The sequence below is a fragment of the Phacochoerus africanus genome, chromosome 9 (genome assembly GCF_016906955.1).
Source record: "Phacochoerus africanus isolate WHEZ1 chromosome 9, ROS_Pafr_v1, whole genome shotgun sequence".
In the NCBI taxonomy this organism is placed as follows: Eukaryota; Metazoa; Chordata; class Mammalia; order Artiodactyla; family Suidae; genus Phacochoerus; species Phacochoerus africanus.
Genome location: NC_062552.1, coordinates 19,491,907 through 19,509,668, shown reverse-complemented (window position 1 = coordinate 19,509,668; position 17,762 = coordinate 19,491,907). Strand labels below are relative to the sequence as shown.

General features: G+C 41.8%; 1 protein-coding gene across 1 annotated transcript in view; it reads left to right on the top strand.

Annotated features, from left to right (window-relative positions):
• The first annotated feature begins 1,769 nt into the window (after positions 1-1,769).
• KIAA0319 (KIAA0319 ortholog) overlaps positions 1,770-17,762 on the top strand; it is a 100,098-nt gene continuing 84,105 nt past the window's right edge. Inside the window, exon 1 of the mRNA XM_047796950.1 lies at positions 1,770-2,006. The gene's annotated coding sequence lies outside the window, so the exon portion shown is untranslated. The remainder of the gene's footprint in view (positions 2,007-17,762) is intronic.

Below are 17,762 nucleotides of genomic sequence, written 5' to 3'. Positions count from 1 at the left end.
TTTATTATATATACATATATATAATATGTTTAAATATTTTAAGCCCACAGAGGTTTCCTGGTGGCTCAGCAGGTTAAGGATCCAGTATTGTCACTGCTATGGCTTGGGTCACTGCTATGGCACGTGGTTTCCATCCCTAATCTGGGAACTTCTGCAAGCTATGGGCATGGCAAAAAAAGATTTTAAGTCCACATATATATATTTTTTCTTTTTATGGCCACACGGGGGCATACGGAAATTTCTGGGCTAGGGGTTGAATCAGAGCTGCAGCTGCTGGCCCACACCACAGCCACAGCAATGCCAGATCTGAGCCGCATCTGCAACCTACACCACAGCACTCAGCAACACCAGATCCTTAACTCACTGAGCAAAGCCAGGGATCAAACCCACATCCTCAAGGACACGATGTCAGGTACTTAACCTGCTGAGCCACAAGGGAACTCTTAAATCCACATATTAATTACATAATTTTTATTTAAAAGTCCCTGGAACAGGCTTGTGGTCTTGAGTATTACTGATGGGGTAAGAAAGGGCACTCCAAAGGTACAGTGGAATGACATGAGGAGAAAGGAAGATAGTGTCCTTTGTAGGGTATGGGGATGGGAGATTGGTCCTGTTAGTTACTCTTTCAGAGGCAGGTTGGGAGAAGCGGAGATTAACGATGGATTGGGTGCTGTCATGAGGCAAGGGGAGTTCAGCAATGGGGTATCACCAGCAGTGGATGGGAATAGCCAAAGCTAAGGGAGTGTCTGTGGTAGGAAAGCAGTAGTCATTCAAAGGGGGTTGTGTCATTTTACAGCTCCTGTATGACCGGGGAAGTATTATTTCCTATTAATTTTGCTCCTGGCTTTATCTGTGTTTGTCCTCCCAGTCTGATCCATTGGCAGAGTTGCCTTTTTCTTTTTGGTCCAAACGGATATTGACTCTTTCCGTCCTGGGCAGTTTTTATTCTTTAAATATGCATTCTGTTTTAATCCCCCACAATCATCCTATATGCTTGCTATTACCATATCTCTTTAGAATTGAGAAAACTGAGTTTTAGCAAGATTAGGGAACTCGTCCAAGCCCGGTCAGAGAGTTGCCTAGTAGGAACTTGTTCCTTAGGTACCGCACTATAATTCGTATTCGTGGAAATACTCAAGAAATGCTTCTCTTGGCTTTCATTTGTGCCGTATGTTACCATACCTAGATGCGTGAGAACAGTATAAATGCAAGGAAGAGAACAGTATAGATGTTCATGTAAGAGAACAGTATAAATGCAAGGAAGAGTCTTCCACGTGAATTTTCTATTGCTTAAATGATCACTTCACATAGAGGCAGTGTAATCTAAATTCTTTAGGCACCTGATTAACCTAGAAGGTTCAGAGTTGATCTGGGCCCCTCCCTCCCAACACCTGTTTCCATCCTCATTCAGAAAGCAACACGTGCTTAAAACGTAGTAGGGCTTAAAGAGGCTCCCGCTGGAGAAGAGGGACGTGTGTCTGTGGGGTGACTTTGCTCCGGGACACAAATTTTCAAAGTGTCTTTGACTCTAGTGTGCTAGCGGCTCCCTTAACCCACCCTGGCCTGGGCATTTGGAAGGGGCACTCATTCCCCAGGCCGCTTAGGACCACGGTGACCACGAAGGGGTTGGTGAAGGAAAGGAGATGGAGAGTGCAGGCTACCCTGCTTCCCGAAAGCCTTCTGCTTGGTCCTCTCCGAGGTGGGAGTCTGTCGCTTTGACGCTTTTATGCCAGTCTTTAGAGCGCGAGCTGGGAGTTGGAGGAGGACTGCCCCAGCCCATCCCTGGGGGCGCCTTGCGCTTGCGCGCGCGTCGGCCGTGGTAACCGCGCGGCGGAAAGGCGCTGAATCACCGGCGCGCGCTTCCCAGCTCCAGCAGAGGCTGCAGCGGGGGTGCGGGTGGGAGCCCTCCGCCCGCCGGGTTGCATCCTCACTAGACCGGCGCTGACCTGGGCGAGCCTGGCTGGCCTGGAGCGGGGGAGCGGTGGCCAGGATCGCTGCTGGAGGTAAGAGCACAGCAATAGCCTCATCCTGTCTCGGATTTGGGCATGAGTCAGTCTCTCCTCTGGGACTATATCCTGGGGAAGAGAAAGCGAGGGCTTTGCTTGGATGGGGCGGTACCTCCTCCCCGACAGCAGATGCGCGTGCTAGTGTGTGAAAGTGTGTGTGTGAGTAAGTGTAGGGCCGAGAGATGAAGATGACGCCTAAGAGGAGCAGGTGGGAGCTCAGGTGTTGCTCCTAGCCAGCTGCACGGACGGGGGCGAGCTTCACTATGGGCAGCAGCAACCTCCGGTACAGTATCCCACTTCCCAACCTTTCTGGCAGAGTGATGGGAAGAGAGGATAGCAAGTAAGCAGGTTATGCCAAAGAAAATAAAATCAAGACGCCCTGAGTTAAGGGTTTCTTAAAGTTCTTCTGGACATACAGGAAAGGGTTTTGCTGCACCGATTGATTGTAGGGTGGAGTCAAGAAAATTTGCATTTTATCAATCTCATGAATTACATTGCTTAGACAATCGGTTTCCTTTAAACTTCCTTTAGTAATATTTATATGATCTTTGCTATCGTTTGCTAAATTCATTTTGTCCCTGTACCCTACCGTAATCTGAAGCTTAAAATCTTTTAATGGTTTTTTTCCCCCATTCCCTTTGAACTTCCTCCACAGAATAAATATTACTCACAATATTATTAACCAAGAGCATAAACCTAAGATTATGAAAGTCATCATTCTTTCCATTCATTCATTCTCTTAATTATATGGAGGGAGAAAATAATATGATATACACACTCATACCCATTTTTCTTGCTAGATTTCTCATCTAAAGCTTTTTGTTTGTGGGTTAACTCTTAGTGGTTTTTCCAGGGCTTAAATAGAAAAAAATGAATGGTAGTTTTTATGATAATAATTGAAAAAGTAAATTTTAGACCCCCTCGCCAAAAGAACAAGAATTTTTGAAGAGAATGTCAGTATTCCTTTATTCCTGAAATGCTTGTTCAATGTCTAAATGTTTCAAATTGTTCATTATACAAAGACCACAATCATGGAGACTACTAAAATTATGCCAAGTGTAAAATTTTATTTTGTGCTTATTATTTGCATAATTTGTCATACAGATGAGGGAAACTGGAGATATCAATTTAGCTATAGATGTAGGAGTCATATAGAAAGCTGAATTCCTCTGTAATTTGAAAAAGAGAAACATAAATAAACATCAAGACTTAAGAACCACGGATGATAGATTCATCACACCTTTGTCATATAAAATGCCAAGGCAAAAAAACAAATGCCAAGGCAAGTATTTCATTTCCTTTCAGAATAATAAAAATAATTCAGCCAAAATCTTTATGTATTGGAAGTAGTCAAAGGAGAGCTTCTGTGATTTATTAATGTAAGAGAATGGATTTGCTGTTAAATTTTTTCAACTTAGGAGTTCCCATCATGGCTTAGTGGTTAACAAATCCGACTAGGAACCTTGAGATTTCGGGTTCGATCCCTGCCTCGCTCAGTTGGTTAAGGATCCAGCGTTGCCGTGAGCTGTGGTGTAGGTCACAGACACAGCTCGAATCCCGCATTGCTGTGGCTCTGACTTAGGCGGGTGGCTACAGCCCCATTAGACCCCTAGCCTGGGAACCTCCACATGCCAAGGGTGCGGCCCTAGAAAAGACAGAAAGATAAAAAAAAATTTCTCAGCTTAATTATTTTTGAGTCAAACAAAGAAGAAGCAGTCTCTTTATATAAATATGTAGAACCAGGCATGACTGTTTCTGGGGCAGTCGGATATAGATTGCCAGATGAGATGGCCTGGGTTTGTTTGGTCATTGCTCTGACACTTAGTGGGTGTGTTACAGTTGGCAAATTCCTTAATTCCTCTTAGCCTCAGTTTTTTCATATGTAAAATCAGGATCATAATAGGACCAACTTAGTGGAATTCCTGTAAACATTAAATAAAAATATGTATACAGGCTCTTTGCTCATTGCCTGGCATACATTAATAGTTCAATAAAAGTTAGTTATTACTGCTGGAGAGGGTGCAAAGAAAAGGGAACCCTCCTACACTGTTAGTGGGAATGTAAATTGGTGCAGTCACTGTGGAGAACTCAAAAAACTAAAAATACTGCTGCCATATGATCCAGCAGATCCAGCATATATCTGGATAAACTGCTAATTGAAAAAGAGAAATGTGGGAGTTCCCCTTGTAGCTCTGTGGGTTACGAACCCAACTAGTATCCATGAGGATGTGGGTTCCATCCCTGGCCCTGCTCAGTGGGTTAAGGATCCGGCATTGCTGTGAGCTGTGATGTAGGCGGTAGTTACAGCTCCAGTACTACCCCTAACCTGGGAACTTCCATATTCGAGGGTGCAGCCTTAAAAAAGTTAAAAAAAAAAAAAAAAGGTACACGCACCCCTATGTTCATTGCAGCACTGTTTATAGTAGCCTAGACATGGAAGTCATCTAAATATCCATCGACAGGGGATGGATAAAGAAAACGCAGTACATATATACAATGGAATACTACTCAGTCATAAAAAGGAATAAAATAATGCCATTTGCAGCAACATAGATAGACCTAGGAATTATCAAACTAGGCGAAGTAAGTCAGGCAGTAAAAGACAAACGTATGAAATTGCTTATATGTGGAATCTTAAAAAAAAAAAAAGGGTACAAATGAATATGTGCAGAACAGAAACAGACTCACAGACTTTGAAAAACTTAAGGTTACCAAAGGGGACAGGTGTGTGGGGGAGGGATAGACTAGGGGTTTGGGATTGGCTGATAGAAAGGTTTGCCAACAGGGACTTGCTTTATGGTACAGAGAACTCTACCCAGTATTCTGTGATAATCTGTGTGGGAAAGGAATCCGAAAGCAAATGGATGTGTGTTTATGTATAACTGGATCACTTTATTGTACAGCAGAAATTATCACAACCTTGTAGATCAACTATACTTCAACGAAGCTTTAAAAAAATGAAAACAAATCCGTCATTATTATTCCTGAGATAAGTTTCTTTTCAGGAAACTTTTTCTTTGTCTTCAAAATAATTTGGCACTAAAAATAGAATTATTTTGATGTGTCCAGATCTTGTTCTGATTTATATTGTCAAGCCATCATAAAATGCATAAATTTTTCCTTGCAGCCTCTTTACAACAGCAACAGTTATAAATCAGAATCTTAAAGGCATGTCAATTCCAGGTAATTCTGTTTCATACACTAAGAAAGGAATTTTGCTTTAGTAGGCCTGGAATAAGTGGTAGGTTATCGTTCTGTTTGTTTTTCTAAATTTGAATTTTAGATACTACTCATGTGAATTCCATAGTAGGAAACTTTTTTCCTTTTTTTTGTCTTTTTGCCTTTTCTAGGGCCCCTCCCGAGGCATATGGAGTTTCCCCACACTAGGGTTCTAATTGGAGCTGTAGCCACCAGCCTATGCCAGAGCCACAGCAATAAGGGATCTGACCTGTGTCTGCAACCTACACCACAGCTCACAGCAACACCGGATCCTTAACCCACTGAGCGAGGCCAGGGATCGAACCCGAAACCTCATGGTTCCTAGTCGGATTTGTTAACCACTGCACCACGATGGGAACTCCTCTTATTTACTTCTATCAAGCAGTAAATATGATTGGGCCAAAATAACATGTCTTTACATCACTTGGCAGAGTCTTTTAACCATAGGTGTTTGAGTTTCAAAATAAAGCTTCTTCAGAGTTCCCATCGTGGCTCAATGGTTAATGAACCCGACTAGTATCCATGAGGACGTGGGTTTGATCCTTGGTCCCACTCATTGAGTTAAGGATCTGGCGTTGCCGTGAACAGTGGTGTAGGTCGCAGATGTGGCTCCTATCCCGAGTTGCTGTGGCTGTGGTGTAGGCCGGCGGGGCTACAGCTCCAATTAGACCCCTAGCCTGAGAACCTCCATATGCCGCCAGTGCAACCCTAAAAGACCAAAAAAAAAAAAAAAAAAAAAGGCTTCTTAGAGAAATGACATTCAGGTAGAGACAGATATGATGGATGTGATGTTGGAGCTTTACCCCTGTTCCCTTCCAAATAATATTGGTAGAATTACGTTACCTGTTAGTTGTCCAGCCAGCTTAATGTCACTCTTTTCCCCAAGTTCAAAAAACAAGGAATTCTAGTAATTATCTGTTTAAGTGATGTAGTGAGAGCAACAGGAGGATAGCTCTTGCCTCAAAATGAATTTTCAAAGTTGGCTTTATTCCACACTATGATTTTTTTTTTTTGGCTGCACCAGTGGCATGTGGAAGTTCCTGGCATTGCTTGCAGCACAGCTGGAGCAATGCCAGATCCTTAGCCTGCTGCGCCACTCGGGAACTTCCTCCATGCTATAATTTAAAGTATCAGAGTCATTAAGTATGGAGGGTAGAAACTCTCTTGTTGCCACCCACAAGTGTCATTTCATTTTATTTATTCATTTTAATAAAAATACAGTTGATTTACAATGTTGTGTTGATTTCTGCTATATAGCACAGTGACTCAGGCACACATACACATTCTTTTACGCATTCTTTTCCGTGGTGGTTTATTACAGGATATTGAATATAGTTCCCTGTGCTATACAATAGGATCTTGTTGGTTTTGTTTTTGGTTTTGTTTTTTGGCTGTGTCCATGGCATGTGGAAGTTTGGGGGCCAGAGGTTGAACCTGCACCACAGCAACAACCTGAGCCACTATGGTGACAGTGCTGGATCCTTCTCCTGTTGCCCCACAAGGGAACTCCTAGGACCTTGTCATTTATCTATTCGATATATGAGTTCGCATCTGCTAATGCCAAACTCCAAATCCATCCCTTCCCTATCCCTCTCTCCCTTGGTAACCACAGGTCTATTCTCTTTGTCTTGTGAGTCTGTTTCTATTTTGTAGGTATGTGCATTTGTGCAGTGTTTTAGATTCCACATATAAGTGACATTGTATGGTATTTGTCATTCTTTCTGACTTACTTTGCTTAGTATTATAATCTCAAGGTCTGTCCATGGTGCGGCAAATGACATTATTTCATTCTTTTTTTTTTATGGCTGGGTAGTATTTGTGTGTGTGTGTGTGTACCACATCTTCTTTATCCATTTTCATCTCAGTGGACTTTTAGGTTGTTTCCTTGTCTTGGCTGTTGTAAATAGTGCTGCTAGGTACATAGGGGTGCATATATCTTTTCAAATTAGAGTTTTCTCCAGATGTATGCCCAGGAGTGGGATTGCTAGATCATATGGCAAAGGTATTTTTAGTTTTTTGAGGAACCTCTATGCTGTTTTTCACAGTGACTGCACCAATTTACATTCCTACCAAGAGTGTGGGAGGGTTCCTTTTCCTCCACGCCTTCCCCCACATTTTTATTTGTAGACTTTTTGGTGACGGACCTTCTGACTGGTGTGAGGTGATATGTCAGTGTAGTTTTGATTTGCATTTCTCTGATAATTAGTGATGTTGAGCATCTTTTCAATTCCCTGTTGGCCATCTGTATGTCTTCTTTGGAGAAATGTCTTTTTAGGTCTTCCGCCCATTTTTGGATTGGGTTCTTTACTTTTTTTGTTATTGAGTTGAATGAAGTTTTGTATATTTTGCAGATTAAGCCCTTATTGGTCACATCGTTTGCAAATATTTTCTCCTAGTCATAGCTTGTCTTTTTGTTTTATTTATGGTTTCCTTTGCTATGCAAAATCTTATAAGTTTGATTAGGTTCCATTTGTTTGTTTTTACTTTATTTCCATTGCCTTAGGAGGCTGACCTAAGAAAACATTGGGAAGTTCCTGTTGTGGCTCAGCAGTCATGAACCCAACTAGTATCCGCAAGGTTGTGGGTTCAATCCTTGGTCTTGCTACACGGGTTAAGGATCCAGCATTGCCGTGAGCTGTGGTGTAGATCGCAGACACAGCTAAGATCCCATGTTGCTGTGGCTGTGGTGCAGGCCGGCAGCTGCAGTTCCAGTTTGACTCCAGCCTGAGAACTTCCGTGTGCCACAGGTGCAGCCCTAAAAAGAAAAAAAAAAAAAAGCAAGAAAACATTTGTACTATCCATGCCAGAGAATCTTTTGCCTATGTTCTCCTTTAGTTTTATGCCACCCACAAATTTAAATGTTGCAGTTTGTAGTCTTTTATCTTGTGGTGGGGGTAAGTATGGATCTTATTATTCTAAGATTGTGATTATCAGCCTATCTTAACTTTTTTTTTTGTTTGCTATTTCTTTCATTAAAATGAAGCGTACAATGTGTCAATATAACATAGTTGCCATTCTTCAAAATTTTTTCAAAATAACCTCTTAAAATGGCTTATTTTCAATAAAATTTATCTTTACCGTCTCTCAGTACATTTGTACTTATCGGGAGGTTGAAATGTTTTATTAATTCAATATCTTCAACCTCCTTGTCTTAAAGCTACAACACATCCAAATTCTAGGTGCCAAATGCTCAACATTTTATTATAGTGTCAGAAAGACTTTTCCCCAGACATATATGTGTGTAGGAGTATGCTAGTAGCTAACTAGTCTTTACCTGTTTACATTGGTTTTCCTAACTGCTCTTATGCAGCAACTACTCTCCCCAAATCTGGAGAGACTTTTTCTGACGTCCTTTCACTAGACTTCTTCCACCCAGTTGACCATTCTGACTTTCTTGAAACAAAGTCCTCTCTTGACTCACAAGTACCATCCTTTAGTCCCCTGTGAGGGTTACTTTCTTATGCAGATATGTGAACACATCACATCTCTGCTTCAAAATCTCCAATGTTGGGAGTTGCTGTTGCAGCTCAGTGGGTTAACAACCCAACATAGTGTCCGTAAGGATGCTGGTTTGATCCCTGGCCTCTCTCAGTGGGTTAAAGATCGCAGATGTAGAGTGTAGGTCGCAGATATGGCTCGGATCTGGTATTGCTGTGGCTGTGGCATAGACCGACAGCTGCAGCTCCAATTCTACCCCTAGCCAGGAACTTACATATGCTGCAGGTGTAGCCATATATATATTAAAAAAAAACAAAACAGTGCAAAGTATTCAATGCCATGACCATCAACAGATGAATGGATACACAAAATGGTCTATACACACAACAGAATATTATTCAGCCCGAAAAAGGAAGGATATTGTAGCACATGCTACAACATGGATGAATGTGGAAGATAATATGCTTAGCGACATAAACCGGATAGAAAAGGGCAATCTTGTATGATTCCACTTATATGAAATATCCAGAATAGTCAAATTCATAGAGGCAGAAAGTAGAATCACGATTACCAGGGGCTGCCAAGAGGCGGGAAATGCTAATGTCGAATGGATACAGAGTTTCAGTTTGGAATGGTGAAAAGTTCTGGAGATGGTGAGGGTTGCACAAGAAGGAATGTACTGAATCATATACCTAAAGTGACAGATTTTGTGTTATATATATTTTATCACAATAACTCCCCAGTTTTTTTCTTAAATCTTCAATGTCTCCCCACTGCCTGCTAGATAAAGTGCTGACCTCTTAGTGTGACCTCTGTAGCGTTTATTATTTCTTCTTGGTTTATGCTTTCAGTCTCTTATCTCATCATTTCCCGTACATATGCTACATTCCAGCCATATGGAACTACTCAAAATATGCCGTCGCTCGCAGGATCCCATGCTTCCCTCTATGGTCAGTACCTGTGGCCCAGAATATCTTTCTTTCTTCAAGAGCAACAGCTCAGCCCTCAGGGTGGAGCTGAAATGTCACATTTCCGAAGTGTCCTCATGCCCTCAGTCCCTCTTGCTTTGATGGCAGTCTAGCTCTGTGGCTGTGCCTTCAGTGTCACTTATCTTCATATAGTATGAGCTTCTATAAAGCTCTGCCTATAAAGGACGTTCTATTTTTTAAAGGCATATTTTCTTTCTTTTTAAAAATTGTTATCAGGATATAGTTGATTTACAATGGTGTGCCTATTTCTGCTGTACAGCACAGTGACGCAGTCATCCGATTATGTACACATTCCCGTTCTTTTTTTTTTTTTTTTTGCCTTTTCTAGGGCCGATTCCCGCGGCATATGGAGGTTCCCAGGCTAGGGGTCTCATCGGAGTTGTAGCCGCCAGCCTACACCAGAGCCACAGCAATGCAGGATCCGAGCCACGTCTGGGACCTTCACCACAGCTCACGGCAACAACAGATCCTTAACCCACTGAAGAAAGGCCAGGAATTGAACCCACAACCTCATGGTTCCTAGTCGGATTTGTTAACCACTGCGCCACGACGGGAACTCCTGCATTCTCTTTCTTATATTATCATCCATCATGGTCTATCATAAGAGTGTTCTTCTTTTCTTTCTTTCTTTTTGGCCCGTGCCTTCAGCATGTGGACATTTCCGGACCAGGGATCAAACCCACACCACAGCAGTGACAACACCATTTCCTTAACCCACTAACTAAGCCACTACGGAATTTCTCTTGTTACTCTTGAATGATAGTTTAAATGAGTGTAGAGTGTTAGGTTGGCAGTTTTGTCCCTCAGGACTTTGAAGATATTATTTGTATTATCTTCTGTCATTTGCTGCTGTCAGACTAGTTCTTGCCCCTCTGAAGATAATCTGTCTCTTGTCTCTGGTTCTTTGTAAGATTTCATCTTTGACCTTGGCGTTCTGCAGTTTCATTTTAGTGAGACTAGAAATGGAATTATTTTTGCTTGTTCAGAACTTCTTTTACTTCCTGGATATGAAGATTTTTGTCTTTCATCAATTCTGGAAACTTCTTGGCCATTATCTCTTGACATTTTGTTTCCTCCCAATTCTTTGCACCCTTTCTTTTGGAGTCATCAGATGTGTATTGGATCATTGTTAACTTCAGGACTCTTATTTTCTCCTTTGCATTTTTAACTTTTTACTTCTTTGAATTTTGGGTGATTTCCTCAGATATAGCTTACATTTCAGTTCATTGAATTTTAAATCCAATAGCTTTATTTCTAAGTACACAACTTCTGATTTGGATATTTTTCAACCATGCCCTTAAAAAAAAAATCTTACTATACTATTTTATTATGATTTTTATCTTCTCTCCTCACTTCTAATCTCTTTCACCACTTTAAGCATACTGAATTTGTAGTGTCTCTTAGGTATAATTTACTTCTGTTTCTTTATTTATTTCTTTTTTTTTTGTCTTTTTGTCTTTTCTAGGGCTGCACCCGCGACATATGGAGGTTCCCAGGCTAGGGGTCGAATCGGAACTGCAGCCGCTGGCCTACACCACAGCCACACGCTTCTGTTTCTTGTTCCCACTCGTTACATCCGCCACCTCTTCTTTGTGCTGGTTTGCTCCCTGTTGTGTATTACTTTTGTTTTTAGGGTAGTTCATCTTAGTGGGGATTGTTTTTCTGGTGGAGTCCTACGTGCTCTTGTGTCGGGCACTGTCCCTCTGGACAGATTTCACATTGCTTCTGCCTAGGATCTTAGCTCTGTGTTAATAAAAGCTTATGCTGTTGTCGTTGTTATATAAATGTATGTGCCACTTAGTCTGGAATAGGGCATTATAAATCAGTGCTGTACCAGGTTGTTCAAGGCAAGTCCCCATCTTGGCAATCCTTCCTCTGTTTGCCTTCAATCTCATCATCGCATGCCTCTAGTTTCTTCTAGCCCCTATTCCTAGGATGCATTAGTCTTACTAGGCTGCAGTGGTGTTTGTGAGGCTCTTCACAATGTTTCGTAATGTCAGTAGATTTGCACCTAGTTCTTCACGGCATCAATTTGCTATTGCTGTGCAACAAAACACCACAAACGTGGGGCTTAAAAACAAAGCCCACTTATTGGCATTTAGCAGCATTGCCTAGACCCGAATCAAGTTGTCAGCTGAATGTGTTTTCCTCTAGAGGCTTGGGGGGTGGGGGAAGTTTCTGCTTCCCAATTCTTTCAGGTGTTGGAAGAATCAGTCTCTCCATTATAGGACTGGGATTCCTATTTCGTGCTGGCGGTCATGGGGAGTTCCTCTCAGCTCCTATAGGCTGCTCACGTGTGCCCTCCATCGTCAAAGCTGGCACTGGCATTTTTTTTTTTTTTTTTGTCACAACCAGTATCTTCTCTCTGACTTCCCTTTCTGTTACCAGAGAGAATGACTTTCTGTTTTGAAGGGCTCATATGATGGGTTAGAGCTACTCAGATCATCTCACTGTCTTAAGGCCAACTGATGAGTTACCTGAATTGTATCAGCAGAATTCTTTTTGCCGTGAGGCATAGCATAGTGATGGGAGTGATCCTGGGAATGAATGTCCTGGGGCCCTCTTGGAATTCTGCCCGTCACACTTGTTGATTCCTGCTTGTTTTCTCGACGTTTTTCCAGACTGCACTTGAGCCCCAGTAAAACTTGCGTTTTGACATTCATCATAATACTCTTTCTTTGGTTTTGATAGGTGTGTCATTATTACTTGTACAGCTTTCATCATCCTTTACGGATCAAAATTCATTCTCCAAAACACAGAATACACCATAGAAAAAGAGATTACAGTGTATTAATTAAACAAAATAGTTTGTCGAACTCACTGTACTCAAAGAAATGGGTGTTACAATGTGTGTGTGAGTTTTATACTGCCTGGCCAATTGTCCATTGGAAGGAATGTCCCTATGTTAATCTGCCAGGCTGGTCCAGTCAAACCTGCTTCTTTCATCTTTGTATTCCTAATTTTTAGCACTGCGTTCATTCATAACAGGTCCTAAATAAATGCTTCTTGGAGAATGCTATTTTGTGGAACTTGAATATTTCTGCATTTACCTACCTTGTCTTTGATAATATCTGATTCCTTAATTGGCCCAAATTAATTTTGTCCCTGCATTTGAAACTAATATTTTATTTCCCCTCCTCCTTCTTTTTTTTTTTAGTGGTTTTTGTAACTTTCTTTATATATTTTTTGTTTGTTTGTTTGTTTTTTGTCTTTTTGCCTTTTCTAGGGCCGCTCCCGAGGCATATGGAGGTTCCCAGGCTAGGGGTCGAATCAGAGCTGTAGCCATCGGCCTACACCAGAGCCACAGCAACGCGGGATCCGAGGCGCGTCTGCAACCTACACCACAGCTCACGGCAGCACCGGATCGTTAACCCACTGAGCAAGGGCAGGGATTGAACCTGCAACCTCATGGTTCCTAGTCGGATTCATTAACCACTGTGCCACCACAGGAACTCCTCCTTTTTTTTTTAACTGTTGCCATTACTTTTTTGTTTCTCTTTTGAACTTTTGAATTTTCCTCTTAGGAATATTTGTTATCATGATAGCATTTCATTTTCTCTTTTCTCTTTTGTTTTGTTTTGTATTATTCCCCCACCCATGGCTCATGGAAGTTTCTGGGCCAGGGATTGAATCCAAGCTGCAGCTGCGGCCTGTGCCACAGCAATTGTATTCTTACCCCACTGTGCCTCAGGGGGAACTCCCAGCATTTCTTAAATAGAAATTCCCATCCCATTATTTTGTTACTGTTTGTTTCTTATAGAGTTAGCCCTAATGAAAAATCATTTTAGTATATGTATTTTGGATGATTTTTGCTATATAATGAGTATTAGAGTCTACCATTGCCTTTTCTTCTCATTCCCCGAATATCCTTGCATATTTTTGCCTGTTGATTTTCCGCAAGCATTCTGAGGAGTTTTAATTCATTCTTTGTTTCTTTGTTAACCTAACATGTTGTCATCTTTAATTTCTGTTGTCTTTTCAGGTTATTCAAGATTTTCCCTCCCCAATTATTCATATTTCCCATTATCTCTCCCAGTACAGTGTCATTATTGCATCTAGAGACCTTCTTTGTCACATGTGAAGTCTTTTTGCATATTTGTAATGCTTCCAGCCATGCCTGGGACAGGGATCTCTCATTAGTGCCCTTTCTGTCTGCACATTTGTCTGCTTTATACAGAGATGCTGTTGCTTCAGAGAACTTGGCTAATCTTCAGCAGCCTGGTTGTATTAACTCTAATGCTGACGTTTCTGTCATTCACTTGATGGGTTTAATGATGAGGAAACATCTGTGTTACTCTCTCCATCATCTCCTTAATAATCTGATCCTTAGAATATTGTGAAAGGACAGATTCAACACTTTTTTGTTTGTTTGTTTGGTCTGTATTTTCTCCTGTTTGTTCCCTGTGCCACCTGCCCTTTGGAGCTTCACAGAATCTGTTTACTCCCCCATTCCACACGAATGCCCTTCCTGTGTTGAAAAACCAACACTGGGAGTTCCCGTTGTGGCGCAGTGGTTAACGAATCCGACTAGGAACCATGAGGTTGCGGGTTCGGTCCCTGCCCTTGCTCAGTGGGTTAACGATCCGGCGTTGCCGTGAGCTGTGGTGTAGGTTGCAGACGCGGCTCGGATCCCGAGTTGCTGTGGCTCTGGCGTAGGCCGGTGGCTACAGCTCCGATTCGACCCCTAGCCTGGGAACCTCCAAAGAAATAGCAAAAAGACAAAAAAAGAAAAGAAAAAAGAAAAACCAACACTGGATCCTATTTCCCTTGACCTTCTAATAGGAAGTCATTTTACGCTGTAATTGTAAGGCATTATCTCTGTTGCCAGTAAATTCCTGACTAATCCTCTGTGTTGACCGGCACAGGTTTTCTAGATCTTATTTTCCTTTATCAGCTCTCAGTGGAGAAAGTCAGTACAGAGACTATAGTACTGAAAAATTGGCGAGTTTTTAACCTTCTTGGCATGGCACCAAGCTAAATGTATTGTCTGGATTTCCTTCCTCTTACCTCTTTGGTTTGGTGGTGAGGATTTGAGGGCCCAGGGGCCCCTTGTAGATGCAGGAACAGCAGGTGTAAACCTCTCCTGCAGGTACTTTCTGAGCTGCTTTATCTAAAACCATTTTCCAGGCTCAGGCAGGTCAGTGATGAAGGACTGTAGCTCATGAAGAGTTTAGCGGCTGCCTAGGCAAGAGAAAATGCTGGAAGGGAGAAAGATCAGGAAAAAGCAACCCGGGCTCATTGTCATTCTTCATATTCCCCATCAAAACTTAGTGGCTTGCTTTGGAAAAACAGGACACTAAGTTCTGATTGGTGAGCCACAGAATTCCAGCTGATTCAACCAGAATATTCTGTATACCTGTGAGGAATGACAATATCTATCTTGCCTCTCTCAGATTTTTAATGGAAGCTTCAAATAATATGAAGTATGTAAAATTGCCTTGCGAAGAAAAGGACTATTATAAATGGCTATTATATTGATGATAATATGAATATTACAAACCATTTACATTTTTTCATGTTATTAATAGGATAGATTATTAATTGAAATGTGTTACTTCCTTCCATTTTGTTCTTTCTCTTTCATAAGGAATACGTGAATAATCATTTGCTTAATGACAGAAAGTTAAATTCTATAGGAGAACTCTCTCTCTCTCTCTCTTTTTTTTTTTTTTTTTTTTTTTTTTTTTTGCTTTTTAGGGCCGAGTCTCTGGCATATGGAAATTCCCAGGCTAGGGGTCGACTCGGAGCTACAGCTGCCCGTCTACACCACAGCCACAGCAACGTGGGACCTGAGCCTCCTCTGCAACCTACACCACAGTTCACAGCAGCACTGGATTCCCTATCCACCGAGCGAGGCCAGGGATGGAACCCACATCATCACAGATGCTAGTCCGATTCGTTTCTGCTGCACCATGGCAGGAACTCTAGGAGAACTCTTTTTTTGGAGTTCCTGTAGTGGCGCAGTGGTTAATGAATCCGACTAGGAACCATGAGGTTGCGGGTTCGATCCCTGGCCTTGCTCAGTGGGTTAAGGATCCGGCATTGCCGTGAGCTGTGGTATAGTTGTAGACGCGGCTCAGATCCCGCGTTGCTATGGCTCTGGCGTAGGCCAGTGGCTACAGCTCTGATTAGACCCCTAGCCTGGGAAACTCCATATGCCGCGGGAAGCAGCCGTAGAAGGCAAAAAAAAAAACAAAACCAAAACCAAAAGCTTTTTTTTAAATTGAAGTATAGCTAATTTACAATATTGTGTTAGTTTCAGGTATATATCAAAGTGATTTGATTACATGCACGTGTGTGTGTGTGTGTTTGTATCTATATTCTTTTTCTCAGTTATTTTCTATTATAGTTTATTATAAGATAGCGACTGTGGTTCCCTGTGCTATACAATAAATCCTTGTTGTTTACAGAACACTCTGGGAGATCTCTGGTGGCTCAGCAGGTTAAGGATCCAGTATTATCACTGCTGTGGCTTAGGTTACTGCTGTAGCACGGTTTGGATGCTTGGCCCGGGAACTTCTGCACACTGCAGGAGTGGCCAAAAAAAATTAAGTAAACAAATAAGAACTCCTTGACCAGCTAATCATAGGCCTGCTGATAAATGGAATCTAAAGGGTGAACAATCTTGGAATTTTGTCAGAAATCAGTTTGTCTGATTCAGCTGACTGGTAATCACCAGCTACCTTCAGAATTTGACACGAAGCAGATTTACTGTCATCGACACACAAAACATCTCGCATCTGAACTTGGACATTGCCGAGCACTGACAGGGTTTTCCCAGCCGTTGCTGGCAGATGGTGTCTGCATTCTCTCTGGTCTTCCCTTGTGCATATTTTCTAAAGGTGATGATTAGTTATTAGAGCACAGGACAAAGCACTTATTTAGGTAGCAGGGCTGACCCCATTAGTAAGAATTAAATTTAGGAAGAAAGAAAAGTGCTGAGTCAATTGAAAGCTAAGCTAATCTCATAATTAGGGAGACTATTTAAAGCCCATGATACACACCCAAGGTTTTACCTTCTGAAATTTTTTCTCTTAATGTGGAAACAGTGTCTCCAGGAATATAAAACTCTGGTGTTTGTAATACAAGGACCATCCAATAGCAGGTTTCTCTGCAGCAGTTTTTAGAAAAGATTGTAAAGTATTTACTCTAAGAGTTGGTACATAAATAAATATGAATATAATAAATGTCTTTATCGCTTCCTCCTCCTCACACTCACCCTTTCACTGAATGCTACCCCTCAGGCCACTGAGTTGTTCTGTTTTCTGGTTTATCTGGTTACCTCCACCATGAACAGGAAATCACCACCTTTCTAGCATTGCTCTGACTTCTGGTCCAGGCTGCTCAGATGATAACGCCTGGCCTGCGGTCACCCCTGAGGCTCAAGGCTGCAGCAGCAAAGACAGTGTTTGTCACATTAGAGGCTGATAAAGCAAGGAAGGAAGAATAATAAAACGAAGAGAAAGTCTCTGGCAGCCCCCAGGGGCTAGATTGAAATAGAAAAATACAGCCCATTTTGTTAGAGCTCACTGGCTCTGAAAAGCAGGAGTTTACCAACCTAGTTTTGTTAGCCAGTAAACCACAAACAGGACAAACCATAAATACAGCCTGTTCTGAATAGCCTGCAAGAAAATGATGTCCAGAAGATCCATTTGGATCTTTCAAATTAGGCCCTCTTTGAGCTCTTTTCACTTCCCTCAGACAGGAAGGCAGCAACTTGCCTTTTTTTTTTTTTTTTTTTTTAATTTTCCTGCGCCTGTAGAAGCATTTCCATGCAGCATTACTGATAAAAGCCAAATATAGGGAACAAAGAAACACCTAGGAGTTCTCTGGTGGCCTAGCAGTTAAGGACTGGGCATTGTCACTTCTGTGGCTTGGGTTTGATCCCTGGCCTGATAACTTCCACATGGGCACAGTTAAAAAACAAACAAACAACCTGATTTTCTAGCATTAAGGAAATAGGAAAGTCAGTTATAATAATTACCTCAATGGGATGATGCAGAATAACAAAAAAGAATAATAAAGAATAAGGTGGGGAGTTCCTGTTGTGGCACAGTGGTTAACGAATCTGACTAGGAACCATGAGGTTGCAGGTTCGATCCCTGGC